Raw genomic sequence first — 14682 nt, forward strand, 5'->3', positions numbered from 1 at the left:
TTGCTTCCTGTCATCTTCAGCTTTGGTTGCAGCCCAGAAAGGCTGCTGCAGCCCCTGGGAGGAAGGAGGCCCGGAGCCTTCTCCACTCCACCTGAAGGAAGCCCACTCCGGCCATTACCACTCTCGTCTTTCCTGTAGGGTCTCCTGGTTTTGCCCAGGGCCAGCCTCAGACTAGGATCCTCCTACGTGTGCCTCCTGGGACGCTGAGATCAAAGACATGCACCACTACTTTGACTTGTTTCAATGAGACCTAGGCTGGCTTTGAACCACATCCTTCTGACCTCTGCCCCCTACAAAACTGGGATTTTAGGCATGCAGCATTACACTAGTTCGTCAACTGCATTTAACGTGTTAGGAAAAATTTAATGAGCCAGGCACCCTGTGGCTTACCTATAATTCTAGCTACTCAGGAGGTTGACATTTGAGGATCACAATTTGAAGCCAGCACCAGCAGGAAAGTCCATGAGATTCTTTATCTCTAACCAGGTTGCTGTGGCTCAGTAGTAGAGCGCTAGCCTTGAGCAAAAAAGCTCAGGGACAGCACCCAGGCCATGAGTTCAAGCCCCATGCCTGACAAACAAGCTGGCTGCCAACGGATGGTTCATGCCAGTAATTGTACCTACTCAGGAGGCTGAGACCTGGAAGATCACTGGCTGCAGCCAGCCTGGGCAAAAACGTCTAACAGCAAAATGTTGTGTCAGAGGCATGGCTCAAGTGGTTGCTGTGAGCAAATATACCAAGTGATATAACATGAGGCCCTGGGTTCAAGTCTCAGCACAGGTGTGTGTGTGCGTGTGTGTCCAGCATTCTGGGAGTCGCTCGGTTTGTTCCTGTGGTTAAAGCGTGCACTGAGGCAGGCATGTGACCCCAGCTCTGCTGCATAGAGCCTCCCACCCGTCAGGCCAGATCTGCCAGTGAGTGAGACTCAAGGCCGGAGCCCCACATAACTGCCTGCGCTTGGAGTGGCCGAGAGAATATGTGGCAAAGCTGGAGCACTGGCAGCCATTCTGTTACTGTGAGAAAGGGGCTATTAGGGGTGGCCCCTAGGCTGTAGTTGACTAGTTCTTGATCTAGAAAGGTGCAAACATAAGTACTCATTTTGATAGGCAGTTGGAAAGACTGGGGAGGCAGGAGAGGAGGGGAGAGAGTGTACGGTCAGTTGGCATGGGAGGTGACATTAGAACTTCTAGGCACTGGTGGCTCACGCCTATAATCCTACCTATTCAGGAGGCTGAGATCTGAGGATCCGGTTCATAGCCAGCCTGGGCAGGAACGTTGGTGAGACTTTTATCTCCGCAAGTGGTGCTGTAGCTCAATTGGTGGAGCACTCACCTTGAGCTGAAGAGCTCAAGCACCCAGGCCCAGAGTTCAAGCCCTACACCAACAAGAAAACTGCCTGTGGACTCTGCAAGCTAAAGAGGGTGGTTAGATTTTCGTTCCCTCAGTTGGTCCGTTGAGCCTCTGTTACATGTCAAGCTCTGTTCCTGGTCAGTGACTGAGCGGTGGAACTAAGTCCTTAGGGTTGGAGAGATGAGCGGCTTTGCATGCATGTCCTGTGAAAACAGGCCCAGAAGACGGGCAGGGCCGCTTCCTGCGCACCGTGGGCTCTGATAGGAGGCGGATGTCTGTAGAGCGCCGCCTGGGTACAGGAGACAGTGCGCAAAGGTCCCGAGGCCGGACTGGGCCGGGGTGTGGCGCCGCAGAGCCTTCGGGTCCCGGGGCTCCTGGCCCTGGTTGGAAGGTGCTGGCGTTCGGCCTCACTGCCTGGAAGGCTCACTCGAGATCGGACCTTGGTAGGTGCTGAGCAGTGGAGGGCACCGGCCTGGTAGCATGGCAGGGGCACAAGGCAGTGCCCCCATTTCCAGCAGGAGCGGAGGCCACGTTGGCCCTGCACTTGTGCGTCGGAAAGGACTGTGGGGGCGGGGGGAGTGCCCTGAGGCCGCAGCACCGAGCGCCCACTTCCCTAATAGAGAGAGGAGGGGGCGGCCGTCCCAGGGAAGGCACGCACAGCCGGCAAGCGCGGGCGTCTGGGCCTCACCCAGCCTGGGGGTTTTCCCTGCAGCCCCCACCTGCCCACGGGAAGGGAGATGGGGAGACGCGCTGCCCTGAGCCCCGGGCTCCCGTTAGACCTGCCCTGGAGGACGCTTTGCCGTTGATCACAGCGGGGCATCAGTGAAGGCCGCTCTCACCGGCAGTCTGGGGCTGGGGATCCAAGAACCCGCCATTCTCCAGTCACAGCTGGGCATGCAGATGAGGGGTGAGGCCGCGGGGCCTGCCCAGTCTGCTCTCCTGCAGGGGACCCCGGCGCTGGCGACAAGCAGCCAGGGCGCCCGAGCCCGCCGGGGAGCTGCGTCATAAGAAGAAAGAGGAGGTGCGATGACCAGAGGCCCAGGGGAGCGTCCCTGGAGGAGGTGACTGTCCCCTCCTCCCTAGGGAGTTTATCACCCAGGTGTCCATCAGCACCCTGGGAAGCCGCTGGCTGCTGGCGCAGGTTTTGGGGGTCACGTCTGCCGTGCGGCGTGAAGCGCATAGAAGGTCGGTCGGTGGCGTGCAGAGGTGTGCTGTGGTTCACACAGGGGCTGTGGCCTTAGCTGGAGTTGCCCTTTCCTAAACTTCAGCTGAGGCAGGCGGACCGGCTCTGAGAAGAAATCGAATGATGGGTTTACCATCACCACCTCCACCATCATCTCCATCACCACCACCACCACTACCACCACCACCATTACCACTACCACCACCATCACCATTACCACCACCACCATTGCCACCATCACCACCTCCATCATCAGCATCAGCATCAGCTTCACCATCATCTCCATCACCACCACCACCACCACCACCATTACTACCACCACCATCATCACCACCATCACCATCATCACCACCGCCGCTGCCACCACCACCATTACCATCCCATCACCATCACCACCATCTCTAGAACCGGGCCTCGCTCAGATGAGCTCAGGCCCACAGGGCCACGAGGCTGTTGGGCCTCAGCAGCTCAGCTCTGTGCAGAGCTCCTTCAGTTTCTTTTACAACTTTGTGAGTACTTTCCTGTAAAAAAAAAAAAAAAAAGTGTGTGTGTGTGTGTGTGTGTGTGTGTGTATTCAAGTATCCCTAGAAGTTTTTCCATGGCCTAAGAATAGCTAGAGAACCAGGTGTGGAGACACATGCTGTAGTTGCAGCTACTTGGGAGGTAGAGACAGGAGGATTGCCTTTCGAGCCCAGGCCAAAAAAAGGAAGTGAGACCCCTCTACCCCCATCTCAGCCAAACAGAAGTGCCACCAGAGCAGCCTGGCAGAAAAGCATGCGTCCCGATTTGAAATAATAGTTAAAGTAAAAAATAACAATTGGGATGCAGTTCAAGTGCCCGAATGCCTGACTAGCAAGCTGGGGTCCTGAGTTCAAATCCCAGTGCTGCCAAACACTGGCACCATTAGAAGGGCTGGGTTGCAGCTCCGTGGCCGCATGTCTGCTGAGCATATACAGGGACCTGGGCTTGAGCCCCAGCACCACACAGATAACCAAGTAATCTTACACTGGAACATTCATGCTCTTAACATTTGTGATGAGCACTTCCTAGGTACAAACTTGGGTTTGTGACACGAAGCCCAGGGGCTGCGTGGTGGGGGAGGGGGGCGGCGGCCAGGGCACGAGTCTGCCTGCCCCTCTCTCCTTTCTTGGCTGGAGGGCTTTTCTCCAAAGCTAGGCAAGCTGCAGAAAGTGCCTGGCTCCAGGTCCTTCCTGCCCTTACCGAGGAGGAAGTTGTATTCTGTTTCTAGAGTAGATGGAATGCAGTTGGGGTCAGAATTGTGTTTCTAGGTCCTTCAGGTGTCTCCAGCCTGCAGGGTAGAGCATTGGGCTGTCTGGCTGGAGCCTGGTAGCTACGCCATCAGCTTTGCAGAATGCACAATTCTTAGCCAGGCGCTGGTGCCTCACACCTGTCATTCTAGCTACTCAGGAGGCTGAGATTGGAGGATCGAGGGTCAAAAACAGCCTAGGCAAGAAAGTCCATGAGACTTTTATTTCCAGATAACCAGCAAAAAGCTGGAACTGAAGCTGTGGCTCAAGTGGTAGAGCACCAGCCTTGAGCTGAAAAAGCTGAACATGCTAGGCCTTGAGTACACACACACACACACACACACACACACACACACACACACACACACACACACACACACACACACACACACACACACACACCACCTCTCCACTTACCTTGCTGGATCACCGTCTGCAGAGGCACGGGGGATGGGAGAGGTTTGCTGGGTCTAATCTGGGGGCAGAGGCCGCAGGTCCCTCAGATCTGGCCTTCAGCAGTAAAATAGTGCAATAATGAAGTCAGCAGAGGCCACAGGCAAGATTAAGGTCACCCAGTTTCCTAATGCGTGGTTATGCCGCACTCCTTATCCGGGAGCAGACACCATTATCTCCCGGGGAGGCTGGTGATTTTGTCCTCAGTCCCTGAGGCCCCAGTGCATTGCCACTTGGGGCTTAAAATGCTTTTAAAACATCTTAATTATATACCAGTCAATACCTGCCTAGAAAAGACAAACAGCACAGGAATGCATAAAGCCAGGACCAGGGGGGCTTTTTCCTGCCCTCCGCCCAACCCCACTTCCTCTCCCGGGAAGTCCTGGCGTCCCCTCCTCCAGTCTGTTTTCTGTGAATTCACACACATGTAATGGTGCAAGCCGGCGTCTACATGTTCACTCTGGGTGTACATAGGCTGCACGGACTAGTTTCAAAAGTTATTTTTAAGTGAGTAGATAAGAGGAGCTATTATGTACATTGTTGTGCAAATCAGAGTTTTTGGAGCTCAGTGTGTCTTGGACATGTGTGTGCCCGTGTCCAGGCGACTTGCTTGATGCTGGTAGTTGAGCACAGCACAGCTGTTCTGGGATGGACCTCACCGTCTCTCTGTTAACAGATTTCCTGTACCCCATTAAAAAAACCTAGCCCCTGGTGGCGATGGCATAGCTGCCATCAGGGAGTCTGAGGACAAGAACTTCCCTTAGGTCAGGCCAGGCACTGTGAGGAGACCTGCCTCTTCCATGCATAAGACTGAGCACTGGTGTTCATGCCTGTAATCATTGCTACCCAGGGGGCTGAGCTCTGAAGAGCTCAGTTCAAAGCTCGCCTGGGCAGACACCTACAAGAGACTCATCTCCCATTAACTTGCAAAAAGCTGAACGTGGAACTCTGGCTCAAGTGGTAGAGCACCAGCCATGAGCCAGAAAGCCAAGTCTGTGTTGGAATGTGTGACATAGACAAAAACAAATAATGTACAAGGACCTGGGTTTGACCTCTAACGCTGGGGGCGAGGGGAGTGAGGTAAATAAATCAATACAATTCATTATATTTTATTTGGTAAAAACGTATGTAAGAGTTGCCATCGCAACCATTTCTCAGGGTCTGATTGAGCAGTATTCCACACATCTGTAAGATGGGCCACGCATCCCCGCCATCGTCTTTAACGATTCTTTCCACCATGTGACGTGGGAACTCTGCCACTTCCTCTTTTTGTTTCTGCGTCACAGGATGTCCCGTAACTGCTGATCTTAGTGTGACGGGATTCCCTTCCTCTGTGAGGCCATAGTGTGACCGGTGCACACGGTTTGCGTGTGTCCACCCTGGGCAGACACTGCCAGCCCGGCCGCGGGCGTGGGGGTGTTTCTCAGACATATGAAGAAGTGGAATTGTTGGATTGCAGGCTGATTTTCCTGGCGGGCTTCCGTTTGGTTTGTTTGTTGTTGTTTTTTTTTTTTGGTCGGCCGTGGGGCTTGAACTCTGGGCCTGGGCGCTGACCCTCAGCTCTTCAGTTCAAGGCGAGCGCTCTACCACTTGAGCCACAGTGCCACTTCCGGTTTTCTGGTGGTTTATTGGAGATAGGAGTCTCACGGTCTCTCCTGCCCGGGCTGGCTTTGAACCGCGATCCTCAGATCTCAGCCTCCTGAGTAGCTAGGATTACAGGCGTGAGCCACCAGCGCCCGGCTCCGTTTGGTTTGGTTTTGTTGAGACAGAATCTCACCACGTGTGGACCTGCCTAGCCTCAAACTCACAATCTTCTTGTCTTGGCCTCCTGAGTGCTGGGATTACTGGTCCCCACTCCAGCGTGGTCTCCCGTGGCTCTGGTTTGTCTAGTCCTCATAACTAAAGATGTGGAGACCTTTCCAAGTGATCGTCTGTGCGTAAATCTTTGTGCCTTTTAGAATTGGGTTCTGGGTGTTGGTAGAATTAACAGATTGTTGTGGGGTTTTCCCCTTCTATTTGGTATTTTGTAATTGTTTTAGAGAGCTGCTCGGTGGCTCCATTGTGTGCCGCGTTCCCTTCATCTGTCTGTCGGTCAGTGGCATCTCCAATGAGTGTGCCCATGCAGTCACTTCCCTATGTTACCTCTTTTCGTTTTGTGTGTGTGTGTGTGTGTGTGTGTACACTGGTCCTGGGGCTTGAACTCAGGGCCAGGGCACCATCCCTGAGCTTTTTCACTTAATAGCATGCCAACGCTATAGCTCGAGGCACAGCTCCGCTTCCAGCTTTTTGTTAGTTCATTGGCGATCATTGTCTCATGGACTTTCCTGCCCTGGTTGTCTTCGAAACTTGATCCACAGCCTTCTGGATAGCTAGGATTATAAATGTGAGCCACGCCGCACTCTTACCTTTTTATTCCTTGAGACAACAAGTCACTAAATAGCCCAGGCTGGCTTCTAATCTGTGATCCTCCTGACTCAGCCTCCCAAGTGTTAAGGTTTTGGCCCTCTGCTACTGTGCTTCCTGTACAAGAAAGGTCAACGGACTGAGCATGGTAGTGCATGCCTGTAATTCTAGTGCTTGGGAAGCTGAGTCAGGAGGATCACAGGTTCAAAGCTGGCTTGGCTTACAGAATTCCCAGTGGGTTCTTTTTCAAGTTTTACTCCCCAAAGCACCGCATGTACGTCTTTCTCCATTGTGTCTCGTCAATTCTCAGCATGGCAATTACAGTTATTTTAGACTCTTTGCTAATTTCCGCTTCTGGGTGGTCGGTGGCTGTCTTTCCTGGTGATTATGGAATGCATTGTCCCTCGTCCCCAGCTGCGCACGTGGATGGCTCACGATGTGCTGACACAGCACACAGAGCAGCTTCTGTGACTTCAGAGGTAATGCGCTTTGTTCTAGAAGGAAACCGGTGACTAGATGGCCGCAACTCCGGGACTCAGTCTAGGATTTGTCAGGCCGATGTTTTCTCAGCTTTGTTCTTATCTTGGAAGTGAGGCCCTCGGTTCTAAAATGCAGCCCTGCCTGGGTTTTCAAAGAACCTGCAGGCTTTGCAGAGCACCTCTGACATGTGGCCTGGCGTCGCAGCTCTGCCTCCGTCCCGCCCCGCCCCGCCCCGCCCCGGCCCGCCTTCTCCCTCCAGCCCGGGGATACTGTACACTGCTGTGCAGACCCCACCTTCCATCCCCCGGAGGCCCTGGGGCACAGTGACAGAGTCGCCAGCCCCAGAGGCCTGTCCAGAACCTCAGCCCTTGACCTCTTCCTTTGAAGGGCATTGATTGCTTTCCAGAATCTTCAGGTTGTTGTGCTTTAAAAAATAAAAATAAGGGGCTGGGAAGGTGGCTCAGTGGTAGAGCTCTTGCCTTGCATACCTGAGACCCTGGGTTCGATTCCTCAGCACCACATAAGGAAAAAACCGGAAGTGGTGCTGTGGCTGAAGTGGTAGAGTGCTAGCCTTGAGCTGAAGAGCTGAGGGACAGCACCCAGGCCCAGAGTTCAGGCCCCACGACTGGACCAAAAAATATAAAAAAATAAATAAAAATAAAAATTGTGGAATAGCCGGGTGCCGGTGGCTCACGCCTGTAATCCTAGCTACTCAGGAGGCTGAGATCTGAGGATCGCGGTTCAAAGCCAGCCTGGGCAGGAGAGACTGTGAGACTCCTAGCTCCAATAAACCACCAGAAAACTGGAAGTGGCGCTGTAGCTCAAGTGGTAGAGCGCTCGCCTTGAGCTGAAGAACTGAGAGACAGCACCCAGGCCCAGAGTTCAAGCCCAACGACCGACAAAAGAAAAAAAAAAAGTAAAAAAAACTGTGGAATAGTCAGAGGTCTGGGCACTGTCCCTTAGCTTTCCTGCCCAAGACTGGTGCTCTACCCCTCAAGCGACAGCTCCATGGCTCCATTTCTGACTTTTGGCTGGTTAATTGGAGAGAAAGGTCTCATGGGCTTTCCTGCCTGGGCTGGCTTCAAACCACGATCCTCAGATCTCAGCCTCCTGAGTAGCTAGGATGACAGGCAGGAGCCACCAGTGCCCAGCTGTAAATTTATAACTTACATGTGGAATAGCATCAGCCGTGTCTGGGATGAACCAGCTCCGTCCTCTCTTCTAGAACAACAAGTCTGTCTCCCCTTCACTCCTCCCTTCTTTCCCACAGGTGCCCCTGGGATCTGAGTTCCCTGTCACTCACTTTGAGTTCCACATAACAAGTGGCTTGTACCCCTGAACTTGAACCATGCCTCCTGCTGTTTTTGTTTTTGGTTGCTTGTGGGGCCTGAACTCTGGGCTTGGGCGCTGTCCCTCAGATCTTCAGCTCAAGGTGAGCGCTCTACGCTTGAGCCACAGCGCCACTTCCTAGCTTCCCTCAGATGTGCATATATATATATATATATATATATATATATATATATATATATATATATATATGTGTGTGTGTGTGTGTGTGTGTGTATGTGTGTGTATGTATATGCCATATATGGGTCAAGAACACAAAGTCATTTAGAAATGATACAAGATGAGTGGAGGTCCTTTTTTTTCTTGAGTCCTGTTTGCTTTGTCCTATGTCCTTGCATTTTGGATTTCACATCCTCATATCAGGGAGACTATGCCGTTTGTCTCTCTGCTCTTGGCTCACCTCGCTCAAAATGACTTTTTCTAGTTCCATCCATTTCCCTGCAATTGCCATTATTTTGTCCTTCCTAATGGCTGCATAATATCCCATTGTATATAGGTACCACAACTTTTGGATCCACTCATTTGTAGTGGGGCATCTGGGTTGTTTCCATATCTTGGCTGTTGTGAACAGTGCTGCAATGAACATGGAGGTGCATGTGTCCTTTTATGCTGGTTCCTGTTGCTCAGGATAGATGCCTATAGTCTTATTTTTTGAGTTTGGGAGCTTTTCTTCTGATATGTCTTATTCTCTGATATTGTATTTCTTTCTTCTCAGATGCTAAACACCTCAACTTTATCACACTTCCTATCCCTTGTCTCTTTTGTGCAATAATCTATTCTTGTTTCATGGATGTGATATTCTTTCTGGTCTCCAGAGATTCATCCAGCTCCTGTCTGCTTCATGTGATGTGTGTGTGTGTGTGATTTCTTGCTTTGTTTTTCAGTGCTGGGAATGGAACCCAGAGCCTGGGCAGCCTCTCTGTCACCCCGCTTGCTATATCCCCACCCCTGGCTGTACTGGTTGAATTTTGTGCCTCTTAATATTTCATTTTTCCATACATGCTTTTTTTTTTTTTTTGTCAGTTGTGGGGTCTGAACTCTGGGCCTGGGCGCTGTCCCTCAGCTCTTCAGATCAAGGCTAGCGCTCTACCACTGAGCCACCTTCCCATCCCCTTGGTTTTTATTTTATATTCTTTTACATCTGGAAATTCCTCTTTACTGGCCTGTAGACCCCGGTTCTGATGACTAGATTGTCTCTGTCCCCATAGCCAAAAAAGACCCATGCTTAAGGACCGGGTTGGGAGAGGCTGTCCCTCTTGAGGGTCAGGGTTTCTTGAGGGTCAGGGCCTCACAGTGCCTCTGTCCCAGTGCTGTGGCCTCGGGTGCACTGTCATACTCCAGTTCACGTGAGGGTGGTGGGGGTGCCTGGCTGGTGGGGTCCCCAGCGCCCTCAGCTCATGTGGGGCTCTCCCAGAACCCCGAGCTCCCTGCACCCAGGGTCCCTGCCACAGAGGACCTTGCGCATGGCTGAATCTCGATTTTTCGTGGCTCTTAGCTCTCCATCACGCGAAACCCATCTGGCTTTCTGGCCTTCATGAACTGCCAGCGCCTCCGAGTATCGCAGTAGATATTGTTGCTGAGCTCTGGCGCACTTGTTCTGACTTTTGGATTTTCTGAAGTTTTAGCTGGTGAGATGCTTCGTGACCCTGCATGTTGCTCTCACAGTCTGGAACTATAAAATACTAGCTCTGTGCCATTTTGAAATACAGTGTGCCTTGTCTTGGTTGAGAGTTAACTTAAGGAAAAGCCCTTTCTGAATCAGGATTTAAAACCAGAGACGTTGAAAACATATCCTCAGAATCAGATTATTGTAACTGAGAAGGAAATCCTCTTCCATTCCCAGCTAGAGCCGTTATGGAGGAGGAGATAAACAATTGTAGAAAATGAGCTGGGCGCCGGTGGCTCACCCTGCAATCCCAGCTTACTCAAGAGGCTGAGCTCTGAAGATAGTGGTTCAAAGCCAGCCCAGGGCAGGCTCTAGTGCCAATTAACTAGTAAAAAGCCTGAAGCGGAGCTGTGGCTCAAGTGGTACAGTGTCAGCCTTGAGTGAAAAAGCTAAATGAGAGCATGAGGCCCTGAGTTCAAGCTCCAGTACTGGCGCAGAAACAAAAGACAAAAATGAATGTACATGATCTTCTAAGGCAGCCACAACTTCTTTCCATACACCCGGGTGTGCACACAATACAACAAAGTTTTATGTGCAACAGAGGGTGTGGCATCTGTATGATTCAGAAAGAGTCATCAGAGTTTGTGCTGTGGATCAGGCGCCGGGTGGGGATGGAGCCAGGGCAGGGTTACAGTGCATGCTGGGTAAAAGCGGGGGAGGGGGGCCTCCTTTTGCTTATACCAGGACTATCCTGAGAATACTTTGTATCCACAAAAATAGTTGGTTTTGTGATGATCTAATATGCAGAATCTTTAAGTATACAATGTAAGGAAAAAAAATGCCAACAGAAGTTTCCCACTGGGAAACTCCAGATGCCAGAGGAAGATGCTTTCAACGAAGTCTGTTTCTTTAGGTGACAAGGCCTGCGGTGAAGGCCCATGGGCTCCTGGGAGGGAGAGGAGCGTGCTGACTCAGCAGCAATTCAGTTTGGAAGTGAAAAAAAGCAGCTTCAAAAACAAAACCCCATCACTGGCTGCTCACCCCAACCTGCAACGCAGCTGGCGGTGCTGCTGGGGTCGCTGGGCACAGTGCCCCCTGCCCACCGGCAAGGCAGATGCCAGAGACAGGGACTTCCTCACTCAATCCAGTCTATGTGCACACAAGTCCCTTACTCCCGAAGATTGAACCCAGGGCCTCTCCAGCTACCCACCCCTTCCAGTTTGGCTTGGCTTTTTTTTTTTTTCTGTCAGTTTTGGGGCTTGAACTCTGGGCCTGGGTGCTGTTCCTCAGCTCTTCAGCTCAAGGCGAGTGCTCTACCACTTGAGCCACAGCGCCACTTCTGGTTTTTTGGTGGTTCATTGGAGGTAAGTGTTTCATGGACTTTCCTGCCCGGGCTGGCTTTGCATTGCGATCCTCAGATCTCAGCCTCCTGGGCAGCTAGGCTGACAGCTGTGAGCCTCCTGTTCCTCATTTAAACAGGCCTGATCCTGGTGCTCCCACCAAATTTCAGAGTGGCCTGCACAGGAGACATCTGTCTGCATGAATGCCAGCCACAGCTCTACCAGAGACAAAGCGATGTTTCTGAGAGGCGGACAGGCTACCCTGCTCTCCACCTGGCAGGCCTTTGTCTGCATCCAGTAAAGCAAAAGAAAGCTGGTGGACACTCAAAAACACTAGCGCTTGAAGCAGCTCAGAAATGCCTGAACAACTGTGGCTAAAAGAAAGGAAAAGTGTCGCCGGGCACTGGTGCCTCACGCCCGTAATCCTATACTCAGGAGGCTGAGATCTGAGTATCGAGGTTCAAAGCCAGCCTGGGCAGGAAAGTCCATGAAACTCTTTATCTCCAATAAACCACTAGAAAACCGGAAGTGGAGCTGTGGCTTACGTGGCAGAGCGCTCACCTTGAGCTGAAGAGCTGAGGGACAGCGCCCAGGCCCAGAGTTCAAGCCCCATGACGGACCAAAAAAAAAAAAAAAGTGTAGGTTGGACACCAATGGCTCACACCTGTAATTTTAGCTCCTGGTGAGGCTGAGATCTGAGGATCACAGTTTGAAGCTAGCTCAGGCAGGAAAGTCCACAGACTCATCTCCAATTAACCATCAAAAAGCCAGAAGTGGAGGTGTGGCTCAAGTGATACAGCACCAGTTTTGAAAGAGAAAGCTCAGGGCATCACCTAGGCCCTGAGTTCAGACTCCATTACAGGCACACACACTTGGTACTCTAGTTTTCTTTGAAATGGGGTACCACATGTGGGATTGAAGCGATGCCCCGGGCTTTGGGGCGCCTCTGCCCCTCTGAGGTCTGGCCACCTGGGCTCTTGTAAACAGCAGATGTGTAATTAGAGACCGCAGGCCAGGCCAGGCGGTACACAGCAAGCCTTGTCCTGCATCTGCCCGCGCAATGGTGGGCCTGGAGCGGGAGGCCCCGCCCCTCTACTCAGCCAGCTGCAGGACTGTCAGACCCAGGCTGCTCAGCCAAGAACTCTGATCAATTACAGAGCAGAAACACTGTGTACAAGGACACTAGTTCATCCAAGAACACGAGGCTGGCCAGGAATGCAAAATATACCAAGTCCAGCTTCCTGCCTGCTCTGCCCCAGGCACCCGGACGGAGCCAAGGAAGGCTTGGCATCCAGGCCAGAAGGCGGGGCTCATGCTGGCTTTCACAAGAGGGGAGGGCGCCACGCTAGGCTGTCATGAAGGGAGACCAGACTGGCATGGAAGGCATGGGGCTGTGCTGCTCACAGGTGTGGATCTGAAGTGACACACACAGAAGGAAGGCGCAGCCTGGCTCCTGGGCATGAGCTCCGAGGCGATGACAGGCGGGGCTTGAACTCAGGGCCTGGGTGCTGTCCCCTAGCTTTTTCGTTCAAGGCTCACACTACCACTTGAGTCACAGCTCCACTTCTGGCTTTTTGCTCATTAATTAGAATCTCTTAGATGAGGGAACAGATGACACTGTATGAAAGGAAATGTACTTATTACCTGATACATGTAAAATGCAACTTCTCTGTACATCGTCTCTATAATAACAAAAGGTAAATTAAAAAAAAAAAAAAGTCTTTTGGACTTCCCTGCCTGGGCTGGCTTCGACCCTGATATTCTGATCTCAGCTGGGAGTAGCTAGGATTACAGGTATGAGCTACTGGTACCTGGCTGTAGGCTGATTTGGGTTCCTAGTAGGTGTCTAAACTTAAAAGGCAAGAGCTTGCAGCAGAAGACAGCTACAGGGAGCTGGAAGCCCAGGTGGCAGCAGCAATCTTTGTAAGCAGTTGCTGACTGGAACTTGGAACACATTCCTTTCTCTCCTGTCCAAGCCCCTCCCCCACACCACAGCCCCACCTGCCACGGTGCTGTAGAGTTGTGACGCCGGACACTCTTGTCAGGCCCAGGATACACATATACGTGTGTTTGCAACTCTGAATTCCAGGTAGATAACACGAAAGCAGGCAAGCTTGTTTAAACACGTGCTGGACTAGGTCAGATTCTTAGTGACTTAGTTAGAAGTTGCTAGAAGTTTGAGCGGGCAAGTAACAATTCTCACCCTCACAACCATTCAAGTACAGCAGACAGGGCTAACCCAGATGGACAGGTGTGACCTTCCCAGTTTCTGCTCCTCTCTTTCCCCAAATAAAAGCCCCCAAATGGCTCCTCAAAGTTGACTGATTCACAGGCAGAGGGAGTGAGCAAAGGGGCTGGGACATTTTGTCAGATGACCTTGTTTCTGCTAAGAAAGCAAGTCCCCAAGTACCTTTTGGTTTGAACAAACATCATCATCATCATCATTTTTGTCGGTTATGGGGCTTGAACTTTGGGCCTGGGCACTGTCCCTCAGCTCTTCAGCTCAAAGTTAACACTCTACTACTGAGCCACAGAGCACTTCCAGCTTTTTCTGCTTGTGTGGTGCTGAGGAATCGAACCCAGGGCCTCATGCATTCGAGGCAAGCTCTCTACCGCTGAGCCACCTTCCCAGCTCTATTATTATTTTTAATGATGAGAATAACTCAAAGCTTTAGGATTGGATTAGAAACAAACAGTTGGGGTTGGGAAGGTGGCTCAGAGGTAGTGCTCTTCAGCTCAAGACGAGTGCTGTACCACTTGAGCCACAGCACCACTTCCGGTTTCCAGGTGGTTTATTGGAGATGAGAGTCTCACGGACTTTCCTGCCCGGGCTGGCTTTGAACCGCGATCCTCAGATCTCAGCCTCCTGAGTAGCTGGGATGACAGGCGTGAGCCACAGGCGCCCGACAATGTAAAGATATTATGTGATGAAATTGAGAACCAAATTAAGATATAGCTTAACATGTCCTTTGGTTCTGGGGGTGCTGCTCAGGGGTCGTCTCGCCTCGTGCAGACCCGGGTTCCAGCCCAGCACCGGCGCCGCCCCACCAAGACAGGCATGTGTTTTCTTCCTGAACGCGGAGACGTCGGACCTGGCTTCCTTGCGTCTGGTTGGCTGTGAACGGCTCTAGGACGGGTGGGCCGCTTCCTCCCACCTCCTTTGTGGTGCTGGGGAAGCTAGCTCTTAGTGGTCCAGCCTGGAACGCCGGCCCTCGGACTGATCGTGAACGAGTTCGAGGCCAGTCTGTTACA

The sequence above is a fragment of the Dipodomys merriami genome, unplaced genomic scaffold, assembly GCF_024711535.1.
Source record: "Dipodomys merriami isolate MVZ:Mamm:240054 unplaced genomic scaffold, mDipMer1.0.p SCAF_28, whole genome shotgun sequence".
NCBI classification, from domain to species: domain Eukaryota; kingdom Metazoa; phylum Chordata; class Mammalia; order Rodentia; family Heteromyidae; genus Dipodomys; species Dipodomys merriami.